This window comes from Canis aureus, chromosome 32, assembly GCF_053574225.1.
Source record: "Canis aureus isolate CA01 chromosome 32, VMU_Caureus_v.1.0, whole genome shotgun sequence".
In the NCBI taxonomy this organism is placed as follows: Eukaryota; Metazoa; Chordata; class Mammalia; order Carnivora; family Canidae; genus Canis; species Canis aureus.
This window is the reverse complement of record NC_135642.1, coordinates 36,829,242-36,837,267: the sequence shown is the minus strand read 5'-3', so window position 1 is coordinate 36,837,267 and position 8,026 is coordinate 36,829,242. Positions and strand designations below refer to the sequence as shown.

The window sequence follows — 8,026 nt, the reverse complement described above, 5'->3', positions numbered from 1 at the left end:
GAAGAGAAAGAGAAAGAAGAAAGAAAGAAGAAAGAAAGAAAGAAAGAAAGAAAGAAAGAAAGAAAGAAAGAAAGAAGAAAGAGAGAGAGAGGGAGGGAGGGAGGGAGGAAAGGAAGGAAGGAAGGAAGGAAGGAAGGAAGGAAGGAAGGAAGGAAGAAAGGAGGAAGGAAGGGAGGGAGGAAGGAAGGAAGGAAGGAAGGGAGGGAGGGAGGGAGGGAGGGAGGGAGGGAGGGAGGGAGGAAGGAAGGAAGGAAGGAAGGAAGGAAGGAAGGAAGGAAGGAAGAAAAAAGTGTGAAGGCCATGATCTGGTAACACTGGAGGACTTCCCGAAAGCCCTGGAACGGAGCAGAGAAGGGCTGCCTGCCCTGGGACAGCAGATCTGATGTGGGCAGGACTGAATGAGTTCAGGCGATTTGTCCATCCCCCAGCAAAGTTGGACTAGGGACCTGCACTGGAGACTGGAGTCAGGAAAGCAGGAAGATTCTTTAACTGAAAGGTGGGGAGATGCAAAGGGTGGGAAAAGTGCCCTGAATCTTGAATTAAGTCATCAGAACTCAGAAGACTCCTGCCCCATCCTTGCCCCCCATGAACAAATCCTGGGATCATTTAAGCCCAAACCAAGGCATTTAGCCATCTCTTTCCTAATATTTTTTATTTTTCCAGGCTACGTATTCCCCAGAACAGTTTTGTGGTTACAGATATCTGCCCCCCCTTTTAATGATCCATACAGACTCACTTCAGAGTCACTGGTTGTCCTGCTCTCCTTAACCCTAAGGCCTCAGATGTCACCTGCTCCCCTCATTCCAGGTCCTCCTGGCAGCTTTGGCCCTCTGCGGACTTCTCCTTCCCTCTAATCCAGCGTGGAAAACTAGCAACCCTTCTCTAGATACTAATTTAGGAGAGAAGGTTTAGATTCTTCAGACGTCTGGAATCATTGCGATAGCCCTGGGCAAGGGCTGCCAGCTTTGTGGAAGGGGGCTTCTGGAGATTTCCCACCTGGGGATGCGTCCTGAGAAAGAGAGAGGGAAGATGAGCTAGAAGTGGTGTTAAAAAGGTTGGGGCACCTGGGTGGCTCAGTCGGTTAAGCATCTGCCTTTGGCTCAGATCCCAGAGTCCCGGGATCCAAACCTAAGTCAGGCTCCCTGCTCAGCACGGAGTCTGCTTCTCTGTCTGCCCCTCCCCTACTGCTTGTGCTCTCTCACTCTCTCTCTCATGTGCTCTCTTTCCTTCTCAAATAAATAAGTAAAATCTTTTTTTAAAAAATGTGATACACCGAGACTACCATTAGGTATTACTCAATCCAGGATTAAGTGGGTGGGAGGTGAAGTTGCCTTCTGGTGCTTGGGACTGCAAAGCCCTGCTCTCACTCCACCCTCACTTGGGTCCCTGGCTGGAGGATGACAGTCTTCTGAAGACGGGACATCAAAAGTCAAAAGAAGGGAGCTTGACCTCAGCTGAAGAGGGGTATGTTTGAGACTCAGTTTTCAAAATCATTCACGTGCCTCACAGGGGTTCATCAGGTCGGAGGCTTTAAATCCAATCCTTATAACAACACCAGGGGTGCCTATGTTGACTGCACCTTTGCTTTGAATTTCCTGTAAGCCATGACCAGAGCCAGAGTTTGGGGTCAAGACACTTTGGCTCTTTGAGTTCCATCTTCTTCACCTGCAAAAGGGTTCTAATAGCATCTTTCCTAGGGGGCTGTGAGGATAAAATAAACTAAGAGGTGGAAATACATTAAAACAGTGACTAAAGCAAAATAAGCATGCCGCAGATCAACCAGCTAGCACAAACATCCTTACGATATTATATTTTATGATTTGGTTGAAAAATTAGTGAAAGCACACAAATTGAAACCAACCGTAACCCAATGATGCTTAAAAAGGCAGCCCAGGTGGCTCAGCGGTTTAGCGCCGCCTTCAGCCCAGGGCCTGATCCTGGAATCCCAGGATCGAGTCCCATGTCAGGCTCCCAGCATGGAGCCTGCTTCTCCCTCTGCCTGTGTCTCTGCCTCTCTCTCTCTCTCTCTCCCTCGAATAAATAAATAAAATTAAAAAAAAAAAAAGGAAACTATACAAAGACCCACTCTCCACTACTCAGATTCACAATTTGCTGTGTATTCTTCTTTATTTTTTCCTTTGCGTTTAGATGGACCCACCCATTTATCACTCTCTCTCTCTCCATGCTTGTTTTAGAATACCGAAATTGAATCATGCTATCTGTCTGATTTTTCAATTTGCATTTTTCACTTAATATATCATGAGCAATGTATGGGTGCAGCCATTTCCTTACTTTGCACTTCTGTCTTTTTAGTTCTTTTCCAACCCGGTGGGCACAAAAGAGCACTTCATTGTTTTCTTTTGCATTTCTTTGACTAAAGTAAAGTCAGGCATCATCTTATGTCTTTTGGAGGTTTGTGTTTTCTCCTTTGTGAATTGCCTGTTCAAATCTTAACCTATTTTTCTATTGGGCTTTTCAAATGTTTCCTTATTAAATTGTAAAGTGTTCTTTGTATAGGAAGGACATTTACCTTTTGTCTGCCACATGTGCTGTTTCCCCCACTCTGTCATTTGCCCTCTGACTTTATTTGTGGTATCTTTTGCCCTTGCAAAATTTAAAATATTTTATGTAGTCAGATATGTTCATTTTTTTCTTTATGGTTTCTGGATTTCTTTGCGGGTTTTTTTTTTTTTTTTTTTTTTTTAGAAAGCTTTTGTTTTCTGACCTTCCTGAGCCCACAACTATGTTCTCCATCCGTTCTTCAATGACAACTGGCTATGAATGTCCTCACTGACCCCTGTTCGTCCTTCATGCCAGCACTTTGGGTTCCTTATCTAATAACATGGTGTAATAATGTCTGGTGCTGGCAAGTATTACATTGTGTCAGAAGAAGGTGGTGAAAGGATGGAGTGGAGGAGCTCAGATAGTCTGAGAAGGCAGTGAAAGTGGGGAGGGAGTTCGTGGAGGTGAAGGATGGAGGAGCAAGGAAGGAGAGGAATCCCATGACCTTGACTCAAGCCCCTAAAAGTCATGCTGGTTGATACTCTGAGTAGGAATCTTAAAGCCGACAGCGTCCTGGAAAGGAATTCCCGTTTAACTTTTTCTCCAAAGCCATTCCATTCTTTACAAGCACTGCATAGGGGCTGGTCCCCACACCTGGGAGGCAATATAAAAACCTCCTGCCAGACTCAAAGTGAAAGGAAAAGAAATCGGAAAATAGGACCTCAGCTCAAAAGTATGTCTCCTCGTGAATGAATTTTAATCTATATTCCAGGCTCCATAGATCAGTTGCTTACATTTAAAAATGACCAAGATCAAGCAACTAAGGAGCGAATCTGAGTTCCTTACCTCTCCATAGTTAACCTTCCTGAATAAACAAACAGCAACAGCCCAGGCAGCCACATACAAGAGAGCACCGACTCGCTCCCCATACAAAGTGCTGGAAGTAAATGGGACTTGGTTTAGTGGGTCATGCAGCTCTGATGCCTGGAGCGCTGCCTAATGGCCCCAGGCATCCGTTGCCCTGACTCTGGGGCTCTCCCATCAGGCCACAAAACTGCTCTCTGCCTCTGCCATTACCATTCCTACAGCCTTGCCCTACCTTCCTTAGGGCTGCTGCCCACTGCCCTCTCCCTGCACCTCTGTAGGCTTCTGCTTCTTCCTGTCTGCATGAGGTGCCCTCTTGAGACTCACACTCAACCATCCCAAAAGAGAGGGGGGTCTGATGGGTTCAGTTAGGTTACGGGTGTCCTTCTGGGGGCTGTCTCACTGGCTGCTGGTCAATCCACAGCTGGCTGTCCTTGGGTTCGTGGCCCACTCCTGCTCCACGGTGGTGGCCTCAAGCAGCCAGCTATCCTTAAAAGGAGCCTCACATGGGCATTAAGGTCCCAAGAATAAAGTTAGAGTCTCTCCAAGACTGACTCCTTCTAACGGCACACCTAGCTGCAAGACGTGACATCTGGCTCCCCAGGGCACAGTAGATGAACAGCAGCTAAAAATGAAGAAGGGAAACCAAAGATGAGAATCAACAACCAAACATTATTTTCATTTGTTGTTTTGGCAGCTTGATTTTCTTGCAGGGAAGCTAGGGAGAAACAGGGCCAGTGAGGGTCTCTGCAGGAACTCCCCACTCCTGAGCAGGGCTGTCAGGTCCCAGTCTATCTGGAAGCCCGAGAGGATCAGCATCCTGCCCCCTTAGGCCCATCGGGCAGGCTGGACCTGGGCCTTCGCTAACCGCCTTTCCTGTTTTCCCCAGGGGCTCCAGCAGTGTCTCCCCTGGGCTCAGAGTCAATTCACACCTGCTTGTTGGGCAGGTCCATGTCAAACTGAGCTCCTCCCAGCTTGCTGAGGAACTGAGTGACCAAATCAGAGCAGTTTTCATGGACCATGTCCATGGAGAACTGGTTCTTCTTCAAAATCCTGGTTCTTGAGCTACTAGGTTGTCTCAGGACCACCAACAACTCTGATGTGGGTGGGCCCCCAGCCTCTAGTCAAACTTTATTAATCAACCAATATTTATTAACATTTCCACACATTTCAACAACATCACTCACTTTCTAAGCAGTTAAGATATGGTTGCTAAAAGCCTATATTGAGGGAAGAGGCTGAAAATTATAATATAAAATGTATAATTGAGACAGAAGACCTCACAAACCTACCATCTGGGGCCTTTAGAGGGTCAGGGCAAGGTTTGTACCCTTCAGTTACCCACATACACCCCTGTCCTGCAGCATTGAATAATACTTGATGTTCAGAATAAACCATGGACACATTAAGCTAGTTCTAAAGACTCTAGTCTGTGTTTAAGAACAACTGAAACTTTTTTAAAAAGTATTTATTTATTTATTTATTTATTTATTTGAGAGAGAGACAGTACAAGCTGGGGGAGGAGGGGTGGAGGCAGAGTGAGAAGCAGGCTCCCCACCCAGCAGGGAGCCCGATGCAGGACTCGATCCCAGGACCCCAGGATCATGATCCAAGCCAAACGCAGACACTTAACCGACTGAACCACCCACGTGCCCTGAAGCTTTTGATTATTGATCTGTCATTACCCCTTCATGCCGCAGCCAGAAGTCATCTACCTGCCAGTTTTTATAATCTCAGTGCAGACATCAGGGTTTTAATCCTTTTTCATAGTCTATCCCAGTCTAGGCACTGCGCTTTTGTACGCGGGCACCAGGCATAAATTCCAACCCTAGATGTTGTGGAAACATATCTTCCTGGAGGTCCACACCAGAGGCTATACTGGTGGTGACACTGTCACCATCACTTTAAGTAGGGGACTCTTTTCGACAATCCTACAATAGTACTACACTCATCTTGAAGAAGAGAAACTCAAGCCAGGTGCCTGTGAAGGTATGCTGGCTCCCCGGGCAGGGACAGTCACTGAAGCCTTGAGGGGTAGCCAGGATGGGAATAGAATGGCACTTCCTAATCCTCCAGGCCGGTTTGGAAGCAGCTGACCCCAGGTGACTCCTGCTCAGGCTTCTCCTTTATGTTCTCCTTAAATTTTTATAAAGCTATTTTTGCTGCTGTTGTTTAAATTTCAGGAGAGAGCATTAAGGGGAAGTGGGAGGAGGGGCAGGACTCTGAGTAATAACCATCCACCCGTTCCCTGTCCCCTTCGGGAGCAAGGTCAAGGCTGGGCCAGCCTCCTTCTCGTTGACTCTCCCTCTCTCCACTAAACCCTGCAAGCCTCCTTCCAGAACTACCTGGGAGGTCTTGAGTGTTGCTTTGATGAGGGAAGCAAGGTCCCTTCCATACCTACAGGCATGCATGTGGCCAGAGAATTCAACTCAGAATATTTAAACAACAATTTCTTGAGATTTTTCTAAACTCAATCTTCTTTCTATCTATTTGGATTCTTAGCAATCTTTCAGATTATGCCATGGTGTTTTAGCCAGGATCATTATTAGAAACAGCCATAACTAACAACTCTAACATAATTTCTGAGCTATGTGTGTCACTCAGGGCCCCTGCAGGGGATCTGTGTGATTTGAGGGAAAATTAAAAAGGAACTATAGTTGGCTCTTGAATAACATGGGAGGTTTGGGACTCTGACCCCCACGATGCAGTCGAAAATCCCACAGATAACTTTTGACCACCTCCCCCTAAAACTTAACTACCAATAGCCCACTGTTGACTGGAAGTCATACTTTAACACATATGTTGTATATTATATGAATTATATACCTTATTCTTTAGTTTTTAAAGATTTTATTTATTTGAGAGAGAGCATGCAAACAAGAGAGAAAGAGAGAGAGAGAGCATGAGTGACAGGGAGGGGCAGAGAGAGGGGGAGAAGCAGACTCCCCACTGAGCAAGGAGCCTGACTCGGATCTTCTATCTCTCTGGACTCCAGGATCGTGAACTGAGCTGAAGCGGATCTTCTGTCTCTCTGGACTCCAGGATCGTGAACTGAGCCGAAGACAGATGCTTAACAGACTGAGCCACCCAGGCGCCCCTATACTGTATTCTTAAATAAAGCAAACTAGGTAAAGGAAACTGCTATTAAGAAAATCATAAGCAACATGGAAGACTCCTAACTCTGGGAAACGAACTAGGGGTGGTGGAAGGGGAGGAGGGCGGGGGGTGGGGGTGACTGGGTGGCGGGCACTGAGGGGGGCACTTGACAGGATGAGCACTGGGTGTTATTCTGTATGTTGGCAAACTGAACACCAATAAAAAATAAATTTATATAAAAAAAGAAAATCATAAGCAAAAGAAAATACATTTCCAGTGCTATGCTGTATTTGTGGGGGAAAAAAATCCATGCAATTCAAACCCGTGTTGGCCAAAGGCCAACTATATTTGCAAAAGTATGAGGGCAGAATTTAGGGAAATCACCCAGGGGCAGTGCCACGCCCTAGGACTAGCAATGGTAGGGAGCAGTAACCACTCCGAGGCCTAGAGGGGAGCAGGGAGGAGGTGGTGACCAACACCCAGACAGGGGGTGTGTAGGAAGAGATAGATTCACAAAGCCCAGCCATGGTGACCCAGCAGAGAAGAAACCAAGGAAATATATCCCTTTCTTCACTTTCCTCGGGCCCAGCTACTTCTAGTATTTCCCATTTGCCAGAACCTACTGGAAGCCTGAGTGCAAGAGATACAGCCCATGGAGGGCTGTCTCCTGGAGCACAAGATAGAGTGGAAAAGATGAGGGGATATAGAGGGTCGAAGAGAAGATGTCCAGTGCTTCCATTATTAATGACAACAATATTGGGACACCTGGGTGGCTCAGTGGTTGAGCATCAGATGCCTTTGGCTCAGGGTGTGATCCCGGGATCCTGGGAACGAGTCTCGCATCGGGCTCCCTGCAGGGCACTTGCTTCTCCCTCTACCTGTGTCTCTGCCTCTCTGTGTGTCTCTCATGAATAAATAAGTAAAATCTTTTTTAAAAATTACAATATTAATCATATTAATATTATTTCATTAATAATGCAATCAACAATATTGATAATAGCTTCTATTTGAGCCCGTGCTTTGTGCCCTTCACACCAATTTGGCCTTTTATAGAAAAGGCAACGATGGTTCACAGGTTACTATGTCTTCAGTGTCCCAAGTCGAGTTTACCCTCTGCAAAGGAAACTCCCTGTGTGGCTCACTGTCACCTTGCAAGATGGTGCTGGGTTTTGGCCAGAGGCCCCAGTTCCTCACTGCCCAGACCTCTCCACAGGACTGACAAGAGTGTCCTCAGGACACAGCAGTTGGCCTCTCCCAAAGTGAGTGGTCTAGGCGAGCAAAGAAGGGAGGAGCCACAGTGCCTTTATGACCTCATCTCACCAGTCACACACCGTCACTGCTACCACACACTACTCATCAGAAACAAATCACAAGGCAGAAAGTGGGGAGGAAGGTGGTGTGGCCAAAATCTGTCTCTTAAAGAGAAGATTCGGAAAGAATTGGGGGATGTACTTTAACACCACCATTCATCACAGTAGCAATATCCCAGGTGCTGTGGTTATATAATTGAAGAGTTTGGGAAAGACTTGACCACCATGGGAGTTGAAATCTCCCACGCATGCGG

At 46.6% G+C, this 8,026-nt stretch overlaps 1 long non-coding RNA gene across 3 annotated transcripts; it reads right to left on the bottom strand.

Moving 5' to 3' along the window:
* Window positions 1–207: 207 nt before the first annotated feature.
* Window positions 208–7,729, bottom strand: LOC144303439 (uncharacterized). Of its 3 annotated transcripts, XR_013370493.1 has the most exons (4): window positions 7,573–7,729; window positions 3,602–3,991; window positions 3,349–3,439; window positions 208–1,009 (listed from the first exon to the last, which is right to left on the bottom strand). It is a non-coding gene; the product is annotated as an uncharacterized LOC144303439 (long non-coding RNA). The 3 variants fall into 3 exon arrangements; XR_013370494.1 differs by lacking the exon at window positions 3,349–3,439; XR_013370492.1 differs by having other exon boundaries at window positions 209–1,009; window positions 3,349–3,991.
* Between the last annotated feature and the right edge of the window lie 297 nt (window positions 7,730–8,026).